At 35.2% G+C, this 12,917-nt stretch overlaps 1 pseudogene; it reads right to left on the bottom strand.

The window, feature by feature from the left end:
* Positions 1–2,088: 2,088 nt before the first annotated feature.
* LOC148038053 (uncharacterized) lies at positions 2,089–2,844 on the bottom strand (annotated as a pseudogene).
* Between the last annotated feature and the right edge of the window lie 10,073 nt (positions 2,845–12,917).

The following is a 12,917-nucleotide window of genomic DNA, read 5'->3' as shown; positions in this document are numbered from 1 at the left end:
AAGGAGAGGAGAGGGGAGAGAGAGAGAGAGGAGAAGAATAATAAGAAGAAGAAAGAGGAAAAGAGGAAGAGAGACGGGAAAAAAGGAAAAAAAGAAAATTCTTTTTAAAACTTAAATATTTTTTTAGAGAGAGAGAGAGAGAGAGAGAGAGAGAGAGAGAGAGAGAGAGAGAGAGAAATAAGAAAAGCGCAAAGAGAAGAAAATGAGAGAGAGAGAGAGAGAGAGAGAGAGAGAGAGAGAGAGAAGAAGAAGAAAAAAAAGGAAAAAAGAGGAGAGGGAGAGAGAAGGAAAAGAGAGGATAGAGGGGGGAGAATAAAAGGAGAGACAGAAAGAGAAGAAAAGTGGGGAGAGAGAGAGAGAGAGAGAGAGAGAGAGAGAGAGAGAGAGAACCAAGAGAAAAGAAAAAATAAACTAAAATAGAAGGCAAAGAAAGAGAGAGAGAGAAAAAAATAGACATAGGGAATTTGGGGGAGAGAGAGAGAGAGAGGAAAAAGAGGAGAAAGAAAGATGAGAAATGGATTGTTAAGTGAAGTCATGCAATAGTACAGCAACTTCGCTTGCTACTTCGAGGCAGTAAGCGAAGCTGCCGTGAAGCAGCCTAGCGTTCTGTGCGCGCGAAGCGCGCGTAGACGCTAGTCCTAATTATTAAAAGAAAATTTAAACATGATACATTTGACCATGTGAACAAAATTAATATCACATATAAGTGACACATGACAATTTAATTGAGATAAGGCATACTCTATTTGGATAAAGTATTCATAGTTTCTTCCTAAGGACTAACCATTCTATTTTTGAACTAGTTATATCACATAGATATTTAAACTTATGAATTGTAACAAGCATTTTATCTTAATATTCCATATACACATCTCAAAAGGTACATTGGAGGTGAAATTTTTGTTGTAATATTTGCTAGTGAGGTAAAACTTCTTTGAGAGGTGCAGTGAAACTTTTTTGGGGTGTGCAATATATTGTCGACTCTCTTATCCTAAGGTACATGCATAGACATACATTAGTGATGAAGTAAAAGAGATTATAAGAGATAAGAGATTTGAGCATGTGGACACATCTAAACAAAACTAACATGACAAGATCATTATACAACACATATGAGAGTTTAATTGAAATAAGATCTAAAATAAACATAAGTAAATTTTGCATAGCTAGCTCAAACTTTTCATTATGATAAGTATTCTTACACACTAGACTACAATATCTTCTTTAAATAGTTATTCTAACAAAGGATGATAAATTTTAATGAGCTCTTTAATACTATTTTAGTAAAGTAAATAAAATTTAAAGCTAAATATGTTTGGTACTCTTGTAAAAAAATACAAAAACTGAAGACAATTTCTTTAAGTAAAGTCACCAAAGAAAGAAAATATCGCAAATGTTAATGAAGGTAACTTTTCAAGAAAAAAACCAAAATTACATTAGTGTGTCTTTCTTGATGAAAGGAGAAGGAACAAAGTTTAAACACCTGAAGTACCCTTTAAGTTCTCTTTCATAATTGGACTTGCTATATCTTGGCTTGATTCTTCTATGTCCTTGGGTGATACTTCAAGAACTTGAACTTCATTTCAGTGGGAGGAACATCTTGGGAATTTGAATTTTGTTTGGCTCTCTCATGGACTCTCCACAATTGTGCTTCAACCTTTCTTTGCTCTTGAGTGTTACAAACCACTGCAATAGTCTTCATGTGATCTACCAATGCCACCTTAAATGCAAGTCCTCTTGCATATACATCAAATGTAGCCTCATGAGCATCGTTGAAAGCTTTGATTGTAGTTTCCATAACTTTCATTTTCTTTCTCAAAATGGCCTTTGCAATCATCTAGTATTCTTCAAGGTCTTCATCATTACACTCATTGTCATTCTCCAATAAAGAAGGTTTGTTGACATCATTTATATATCACTCAAGATTGATGAAGCTTTTTCCCATGGTCACTAATGTCAAAACTATAAAGGAATCTATAGATCCAAAAGCAAAGGTTCTATCCATTGGTAGGAAGTCAACACTACCAACTAGCATGTGATACTTGTAAGAAATGCTTTCAAGAGCATTTTCAAAGCTACTATTTACTTTCAATCAAGAAATGATAACAACATGAAATATTCAGGTTCACATGTCATTTTTAGTAGAGTGGATACAACCTTTCCAAAATTTATAGAGTCCCATTTCATTCCCTCAACTCCATGTGCTACGTCTAGTACAACAATCCCAATGGTAATATGATATCTTTAAACATTATGTATAAGATCAAATATTTCTAGATTGCATCTGACAACATATATATGCCAAGGCGAACTAGTGGAGGATTGAAGAGGATTTTACTTTTTTCCAATCAGTAAGTTCACAATATCTTTTGCTCCATTTGGTAGGGACTCTTCCTTAGCTCCATGTGTGAGCTTCTTTGATACCCAATCATTGCAAGTGCCTAAAATCTTCGTGTAGACTTCATCATTGATATCATAGTCATTAACAAGCTCTTCCCATGTCTTCATCATAGCACTAGTTTTTGGAATTGAGGCATCAAAAAGAGTGACTAGTTCCTCCTTCAGGACCCTATCTTGCTTGATTTCCTTAGCCCTTGTATCCATGTCAATCATATCTTCCTTATCCCATTCGTTTCTAAGAAAAAGGATATGACCTCCATTGATCTCCTCTTGTAGTGTAAGGATGTCTCCATCCTTTAGACCCGTAAGGCAACGGAATGCAGCAGGAGAAGGTTTCCTTCCCTTCTTTCTCAAACTCTCCTCTTGGGATATAAGCTCACCTCTAGAGTATCTCTTCATGATTTTGATCCAACTATCAAATATTTCTTGGGAGCTAACAATCATATGGCAATCTCTAGATGCACAATTTTCTCCAATGTACGCCACAAATCTCTGCAAAAAAAGATCAAAATAGTGAGTATAGAACAAAAGGAAGAGCATCACACTAGTCTTCACAAAAAGAGAAGGTAAGCTTATATGTAATTACCTACCATGGTACTCTCTGAGAGCTTGCCTTAGAAAGCCCTTGTTGGGATTTTGGTGAAGAACCAAATGCTAGCCATTGATCTCTTAATTGTTGAAGTTGCTCATTATAAGGGCATACTTCATAACATTATGTGATTCTATATTTGCCATTTGTTAAAGCTTAATGCACATTTTGACAAGATAATCAACTAATATTTTAGCATTTCTCGTGGTGTATAAATGCTTGGTTGCTAGACAATATGTAGTATTACTTTGAAGACATATCTTTGTTGCATGAATTGAGTGAAGCCTGATATAATCCAATAACTATACTTGTCCAACTTATTAGCATCCACCTCATCACATGATGCATGGGTCTCTTCTCATTATTGTCTTGTACAAAAAGGCATAAGATATGTTGTTGTTGTTGCTGGATTCACGGGACTCTTTATGAAAGACGTGGTTAACTTCTCTACATAATCCCAATATATTGACCTATAAGCATACAAAGAAGGTGCCTCATAGCACCTATCAATGAGAATAAGAAATTGTGTTGTTGGACCAAATGGAAATAAATTTTCAAACATGTGAACAGATTCTTCCTTTTTTCCGTTCTTCTTAACTATCTTAGGAAAATCAAATCTTCTTTCTACTCCCTTAACCTTAAGAGAAATTATTGGCTTTGTAGGTGTAACTTCCAGGTTGAAAGGTAAAGTGGCATCATTCTCACTAGTGTTAGCAGCCATATTAACAACTAAAGCTTGTGACAAGGAACTTTAATGAGGTGATTTTGACTTTGAGCTTGTGGGATTTGGTGTATTATTTTCTTCTTGAGAAGCAAGTGAAGATCTCAAGTATGTTTGTTTTATCTTGGAGCTTCATTCTTTTGTTGGGGCGATCACATTTTCTTGATAGGGAAAATTTGACTATTTGTAGATCCACTTTTGTTTGTCAACTTTTTCTCTTTGTAGAACTATTCAATGACAAAGAAAGATAGCACATCCAAAAAGGAGACCCAAACCATTGATGGAGTTAGTGGTGATTTTGTGTATCCATGGTATGTGGATGTTTATGATAGTCAAGGAAAAAGGACTGACAATGTTCTCTTATTTACTTTAAAGAGTGATATTGCATGTTTTTCAACAATATGGTGTTGAAGAGAAGATAACAGATGGATGTGTTAGGAAAGAGGGAATACCATGCAATCTTGTTAAGATCAAGGGAAAAAATGTAATATACAAACTTGTCCTTTGTCATTTCACTTTGCATGTATTAAAGAGGACAAAGAATACTTTTTGAAAAAAATGGATTGGACCTTATTTGAGGAGGTAAAGGGCACGGAAGACATTATATCAGCATTCCTAGCTGTCCAAAATAGTGAGCTAGAAAGAAAGGTTAGTATTTTGAAAGCACACATTGATGAAAGCATTGCACAAATCATTTATTTCATATTCACATCCAATATATTTTTTTAAGCATTACACAAATCATATATTTCATATTCATAGCAAAGAGAGTATTTTCAACATTGTACAAAATCATGTTTTTCATATTCACAGCAAAGAAGCTATCATTTGCAGGGTAGTGAGCATAAACAAAGACGAGCACTCTAAAGATCAATCAAGCAATTGGAAAGAAGAAGAAGACATTGAATTTCCAAGAGTAAGTACCTAATCTCATTGCTACAAAAGTAAAGATTACATTTACTTTTCATACGTGATTCTTATTTAGATTATGCTTGTGGTCTTGATCTTAATATCTGTCTATACTAATCATGTGAAAGATTAGTAGTGTGATTTGTAGTAATTGCACGGATTGAATTGATCAAGAGAGAGTATGCATTAGTAGAGATTAGAAAAGAAGTGGAGAATCAGTAGTACTAAATCAATGTAGTTTAACTCAAAAGCAGAAATAAAGTAGGAAAGAGTTTAAAACCTATTGTAGTTAGTAGAAGTAAGCAATCTGTGCTATTTGAATCGTAATAGAAATCACCCATGAAGTAGAGCATATACGTTGTGGAGTGGTGTTTTTTCATTGCCTTGTAGAATTGATGAACCCTTGGAGCAAGATTTTTGATTTGAAGATGCATGTGGTTTTGGTTACAATACCCAGATTTGAATCAAAATTTGCATTGCACAATTTGTTTCAGTTGAGAAAATGAAACAATAGAGAGGGCTCAAAGAAGAGCAAGGGAACAAAACCACCAAAGATTAGGACCACAAAACTTGTAGTAAGAGAGGGACAATAGGAGCAAAGATAAAAACACAGAGGATTAGGGATGAAAAACTTGCAACTGTAAGCACGCAATAGAGAAAACACTTAGGTCAGAGAGTTGTGTGGAAGAGAGAGGGACAGGAAGAGAAACTTGTTTTGAAAAATGTCATGATTAGTTATAAAGACCAACCTTGTAAAAATGATCATTTAATGTATTGTGCTATTCAAATTACCATAACATGTTACTGAATATGAGTAGATTTAGATCTTATTTTTGTAATTCAAGTCGTGATTTTTTAAAAGATCACGTAATGGCTATATCATTGTCCATCGGGGTTTATCTGTAGCCCCCGAACATCGCTACTACTGTTGGGGTCATTGCCCCTAGACCCCCAAGGACACTAGAGGTGTTGTCCCAAGACCCCTGCTGGAGGGGCGTTGCTCCCAGACCCCCACCGGGGGGCATTGCCCCCTTGACCCCCTGCTGCAGGGGTGTTGCTCCCAAACCTCCACAAGGGGTGCTACCCCCAAACCCCCATTAGGGTTATTGCCCCCCTAGACCCCCACTGAGGATGCTACCCCTAGACCCTCACTGGGGGCGTTTCCCCTAGAATCCCCCCTAAAAATCCACGATTGGGATACTAACCTTATTTCTGCAACTAGAGATGTTGCCTACACATTCCCTATCTACCGTGTTGCTAGAGATTCTACTATCGAATTGTCACTAAGGTGGCTTCAAAATCCTTAATGACATTACACATTACATATTAGACACATTGAATATACATAATCTTACAAAATATGATTTGATATATCTAATTATATTTATTAATTATTAGTAATATTAAATTAAGATATATTTTAATATATTTTGATACTACATTTCATTATATGCACATAGTACAACACATTAATACAATACAATTTAAACTAAAATAGTATAACATAAAAACAAAATGCAATATGATGCATTTTACTAATTGATGGTGAAATTTCTACAATCTTTATAGATTCATGTTATATAGCGAATGAAATCTCCCATTCTTTGGAGGTCCTTGTGGTTTCTACATTTAAGTGAGGTCAATGTTTTTCATAGAATATCTTTATTCTTGTTATCATGTGAAACACATGAAATAAAGGTTTTGATCATTTGATCAAATATTTTCTTATGGAAATCACAAAGACTGTTTTTCCTTTTTGACATACTAGGCTTTGACCATTTGGCTAAATCTTGTACTGTGGACATCACAAACAATTATTATCCTTGCTTTCATCTAGGTTACATACAATACATGTTTTGACCATAGGACTAAATCTTTTCTTATGAACATCACAAAGAATTTTAATCCTAAGTCTTGTGTAAAATACTTGCAATAGAGGTTTTGACCATCCAGTTAAACCTTTTCCCATAAAGATCACAATGAATTTTTATCCTTGTTGTATGTATTTTGCTTGAGGTTTTGACCATCTAGCTAATAAATTTTCTATGTAGACCACAGTGAACTTTTATCATTTTTGTCATGTGGAATACATACAACAAAGGTTTCAATCATTTGACTATGTCTTTTCCTATGGGGATCACAAAGAATTTTTATATTTGCTATGATGTGGAATATATACAATAGATATTTGACAAGGTGGCTAAATCTTTTCCTATATACTTTATAAATAATTTTAATCATTGTTCTCATGTTGAATAGATATAGTACAAGTTTTGACCATTTTCTATATCTTTCCCAAATGAGAACACACAAAGAAGTTTTTGTTTACACAAAGAGTAGCTAATAAAATAAAGTAAAATCAAGGGCAACTAAAAATAATAGAAGGATATTTTATTTAGTTTAGGGCATAGTTCATGAGAAAGTTTATTTTTGGCCATATGGTCAAATCTATCCCCGTTCTGTAAGATGTTTCCATCAATACTTTGTATTATGGATGTTGGACCCATTCTATCTAATGTTTTTGTTACTTTTTCATTTCAATGAAACTTGATACTTCATTGTATTTAGCAATTTCATTACTATTTTCTTCTTTTCGGGAAGTGACAATATACAAATCATAAAATCTCCATTTTCTCACTTGTATAGGTATCATGAATAATGAATTTTATTTTGGAGAAATTGTGAATTTGCTAGTTGATCATGAGATTGTTGCACTTGGGAGAATGCATGCAATACATCCAAATGAGACATGCCATGGAGAAACACTTCAAGATAGATATATTTCAGTGGCTATTGATAAATGTCTAAATGTAGCAGTATATTTGCCATTCCCAACAATTGAAACAATGAAGGTCCATGAAACTATAGATGGTTTTGCAAAATGGGAAAAGAAAGATGTAGTGGTTGTTTCAAACTCAATAATAATTCATGACAAAGGAGATGATTAGAATCAAACCATGTCCTATCTTTTGAGGATATTGATGTGCTTAGCATTCATGAAAGTTGAAGAGAACGTAGAGTGATGCTATGGACAGAAGGCAACATGATGTGTGTTGGGACAAGGGTTATATTATTGGCTTTTCCATATGATATGATAAACTTTGAATTGCTGGGAGAAGAGGATGTTGCTGTGGTGGTAGATAAAGCCCTTGATCAAACCACGTGAACATATATAGGTGACAACCTCCACTGTAACACTTTGGAAAGATGGCCAATTAAACATGTCACCTTTGATAATGGAACACCACTGCTCTATAACAACAATCATAGATGCAATTTATCTCTACAAATGGTTGTGCTAGAAAAATGGAAGATACCAATGAAGATTCTATTTTCGCAAAAAAAATCAAATTTTGTTCAGAAAAGATCATATTGTAAGGTTAATAGAAAGCCTCGATTTTTGCTCCTAAAGGTGCAAACTTGAGAACTTCTATAGAATCCATTTCACAAGTTTCCATGATTGATTGTTGCTAAGAAATGTGTTATTAGTTTGCTGATAGAGAAGCAATGCAACAATTACATAAATAATTTTGAGGATTGCAATTTGAAGATTGCACAAACTATGTTTATGACAAGTTTAAGTCATTATGCCAGTAGTATGTGGAAGGGCATGGTATAAGATTCATGGAATCCCAAAGACATCTTTTTATAGGTACAAAACACAATTTGAGCATGGCATGAGGAGGGAAATGCATGGAAATAGGGGGGTAATAAGAGCAGCTTGGGATCACACAGAGATGGGAAGAGCCATCCTTATAGACTTTGTCAAGAAGAATGTAGAGCAAATGCCACATAAGAGTAGAACAATGCAAGATGGATGAAGGGAGACACAATTGGTCATGCCAGATGTTTACAAGCAGGTAGATATATGGGCAAAAGCAAATGCAACATTGAATGGTATTGGATGTAATCAAATGTCCTTGTTCACCTTCAATCGTATTTGGAACACAGAGTTCAAGCGTGTAACCTTAGCAAAGACAAGTGAATTCTCCAAATGTAGTATTTGCTCAGAGATCAAAGAGCAACTTGCAACAACAAAGTGTCTTCACGAGTGAAATGTGCTTCTAAAAAAGCATCTATGTCACATGCTACAACAACAAAGTTGTTGGAACATCTAGTACAATTGGCGATTTGGCCTCAGCATTAGATCTAGAGAAAAACTTTTGCATCATACATGATAAGATGGACCAACAAAAGATAGCTATTTCTAGGTTAAGGCTTTGATCAAAAGAAACTGAAAGATCTACTCAACTACCCGTTTCTTTAATAGGCATGATTACACATGGGCATGGAGAAGGCAGATATGGACATTTCTCACTTGATCTATGGCCTTATGATCCTAACTTTACAATTGCCTCATTGTTCTTCTACTTTAAGAACTTGGAGTGACTATATAGGTATGCAAATGGTGATCTACAAGTAGATATAATGTCGAGATCAACCTTCGTGTTACTAAAAGCCCTCAACTCAAAAAAAGCACAGGACCACCATCAAGGTGTTGCACAAAATAAAGCATGGGATGGAAGATAATACACAACAAGATGGCCATCATCGTTTTAAATGATTGCCAGAGAACTTGCTACTTCAACTTGATAATTAAAGCATGGCATGGAAGATAATACACCACAAGATGGCCATCGTCATTTTAAATGATTGCCAGAGAACTTGCTACTTCCACTTGATAATTATGGATCAAAAAATAAAAATTGCTATCTCTTTGCAAATCTATCATTGTTTGTTGCAAGAGAAAGCTGGCATTCCTTCTCCTCCTCCCCTTTCTTCAATAATCTATCTATCCTTGGACTTAGAAGCTCTCAAGAAATTATGGCTTCTACCAAACCTATGAGAGAACTGCACCACCACGAGCTCCAACTATCCTCCAGTATTCTTTCCGTGGAAGGTGGTAGTGCCTTTGGGCATCACCTGGGTAATAATTTGGAAAGTGGCTTTAGCTACCATTTCTTGGCAACTTGAGAGCATATTGTATGCCGATAACTTAATAATAGAAAACTAAAAATTTGTGGGCAAGATTAGTACATTCCTGTTGATATGCAAAGGCTCCACAACGTCTTTTATCTAGACCTTTGATTGGCCACTCAAAATTTAAAATTTGTATTATCATCTATAAATTGTTTTTTGGAAAGAGTTTTGGCTGTGTGATACATATGGAGGAGTAGATAATTGATTTGGACATCCATTCTTTTAACATCTAATATTGGTATTTTATTAGTTTTGAGAGTTTTTTGGTTATGAGATAGAATATGTAGAATAGATCATTGATTTGGCCAATCAAGTCTTTTACATGAATTATCATCACTTGTGTAATTACTAATGAGAGAGAGAGAGAGAGAGAGAGAGAGAGAGAGAGAGAGAGAGAGAGAGAGAGAGAGAGAGAGAGAGAGAGAGAGAGAGAGAGAGAGAGAGAGAGAGAGATTTCTCTTTCTTGAGCATCGATGATGATGATGAGTCTCCTCATGCATATAAGGACATGATGGTTATGATGGCTATTCAATGGCATCGATGATGATGATGAGTCTCCTCATGCATATAAGGACATGATGGTTATGATGGCTATTCAATGAATCAAAACCTTAGATTTGATACCAATGTTGAAGAAATTGAGCCCCAAATTCAGAGACTAAGCAAAAATTGAAATTGAGCACAAAGGAAAGTAGAGAAATCAAGGTAAAAAGTGAGGCATGACACAAATCGGGTGTAATCTTCCCCCCATGGATTGGAGGGATCTCCCCAATGCATGTATTTATTAATTTTCATTGATCTTGTGCCCAAAATAGCATATTGCATCCATGCTTTATTCTCTTTTTGTGAATGGCTCCCCTTTGATCCAAATATTTGTCCACCAACAACAAAAAACACATTAGTTCTCCCCATGTTGACCTTGTACAATGCGACAGGTGTTATACATTCACACATGCAACATGTCATAATTATGCATCTAATATATAGAAAATAAAATTCCATGCAAAATATAAAAATTAACTCACCTAAAATAATCAAATAAATCAATAATCATATCACACACACACACACACACACACACACACACACACACACACACACACACACACACACACACACACACACACACACACACACACACACACACACACACACACACACACACACACACACACACACACACACACACACACACACACACACACACACACACACACACACACGTGCGCATGCATGCGTGCGTGCACACGCGTGCGCACACACACACACACACGCACGCACGCACGCACGCATGCACGCACACACAAACATACACACAATGTGTATGTAGAGGACGAGAGGAAAGATATAGAATAATGGAGTGAGAATAACACAGAAGAGAGAGAGAGAGAGAGAGAGAGAGAGAGAGAGAGAGAGAGAGAGAGAGAGAGAGAGAGAGAGAGAGAGAGAGAGAGAGAGAGAGAGAGAGAGAGAGAGAGAGAGAGAGAGAGAGAGAGAGAGAGAGAGAGAGAGAGAGAGGTGGATTGAGTGAAAGTAATAATAATTAATAATAGTGAAATTGATAATAGTAGATTGGACAAAAAAACCTTACTTAAAATCTTGCTTCTTGCCCTTCCTCTTATTGATGCTTCCATCTTAACCATAGAGAGAAACTTCAAAAGCTTCCAATAAATGTTGGAAAGTGGATTCACCTCCTCTTAATTCATAGCATTCAGTTTCTTCATCATACATCACCATGAGGAAGAGGTGTTTATGTAAGGGAGAGCGGTCAATCAATGCTAGAAGGAATAGCTCCACTCACTAAAATGGTTCCTCTCAAGCAATAGGCACATTCTCTTTCAAGCTCAAATTTTGGACTTAAGAGAGAGACTCAAAAGTTATGCTGGATTCAATAGTAAGTAGTGGATTGAAAAAATTAATTGAAAATATGCTTCTACATAATTTTTTGGCTAAGTACTCAAGATTTTTCTTTTTTAAATTTTATACTCAATGGGTTTTACATCCCTCTTTATTTGTATTTTCTTCTTTTTCTTGACAACTTTACTTCTTTCACCTTCTCTATTTCTTTTTCTTTTATCTCCATATATCGTAGACTAGTAAAAATGCTATGTGTAGGGGGAATCGTCCTAAGTTGAATCTTAGCCACATTTTGAATATTTATCCTCAATTGACCTCAAACTAATGTTTGTGGCTTTTGTTTCATGTTCACGAGTTTGGGACCTAGACACTGATAATTTGTGGTCCTTATCTTAAGCTTATGAAGCATGACCTTTTTCAATCTAAAGTTATAATACCACAATTTAAGTATAGAACTTGTGTGTTGTTCACTACTAATATTAAATAAGAAGAATTGCAATATTTTATTAGGCATTTAGAATTTACCATATTAGAGGTATTAAGAAAACTATCTCAGGATATTAAATTTAGCTACCATTACAAGTGGTAGTGTAAGAACATAATCAAGGAAAATATAAATATATGATAGAACAATTAAGGCTAAAGAAAAACTTATGGGGACACTAGAGTGAAAATATATGTTTAAGAAACCTCATATTTAGGATAAATAAGGGGGTAATTTAAGCTTAAAACCAATGATATCATGGAAAATGTAAGGACCACATGGAAAAGACATGTGAGAGGAAAACATGAGAGACTGAAAAGAGATTAAAGAAAGTGGGAGAAAGATGTTAAAGAGATAAAAGGACTCCAAAATGACTAAAGAAAGTGAGTAAAGAGGCTAAAAGAAAGTTATGGAAAGGGGTGGCCTAAGAGGAGACCATTTATCCCTTTAAATGGGCCAAAGGGATCCTCCAAAGCATACAACCATCATCTATACTTTCTTATTTCTTATTTTTCTCTCCAATTATTTACTCCTTCCATCATGTACAACTCTACCCATGCGTAATTATTCCATCTCCTTGCAAAATGTGGAAGCTATGTCTACCAACAAATCTCCAATTTGTTCATTTCTCATAACACATGGAAACTCTTCTATGTAGGAAAATCTACCATCGATTCATTTCTTACAACACATGGAAGTTCTACTATATACGTCAATCTACCATCTATTCATTGTTGCAAAATACCGAAACTTTGCACCCACTAGTCTATCACTTATTCTCACAATCACAAACACAAGTTGTGATCCTCAAGGGATGTCATGACAAGTAAAGGAGCCATTTGTAGAAGAAGTGTCATAAAAGAAAATGAGTGATCTGTGATCTGCATGATAGACCATAGAAAGTTATGGACATCATTAGAGATCAACTAGAAGCAAGTAGAGAAATTGAAATTTGTTATTTTGGGGATAGTAATTTC

Source organism: Lygodium microphyllum, chromosome 3 (genome assembly GCF_053477565.2).
Source record: "Lygodium microphyllum isolate KBCC chromosome 3, Lygodium_microphyllum_v1.1.10, whole genome shotgun sequence".
In the NCBI taxonomy this organism is placed as follows: Eukaryota; Viridiplantae; Streptophyta; class Polypodiopsida; order Schizaeales; family Lygodiaceae; genus Lygodium; species Lygodium microphyllum.
This window is presented reverse-complemented; position numbering and strand designations above follow the sequence as displayed.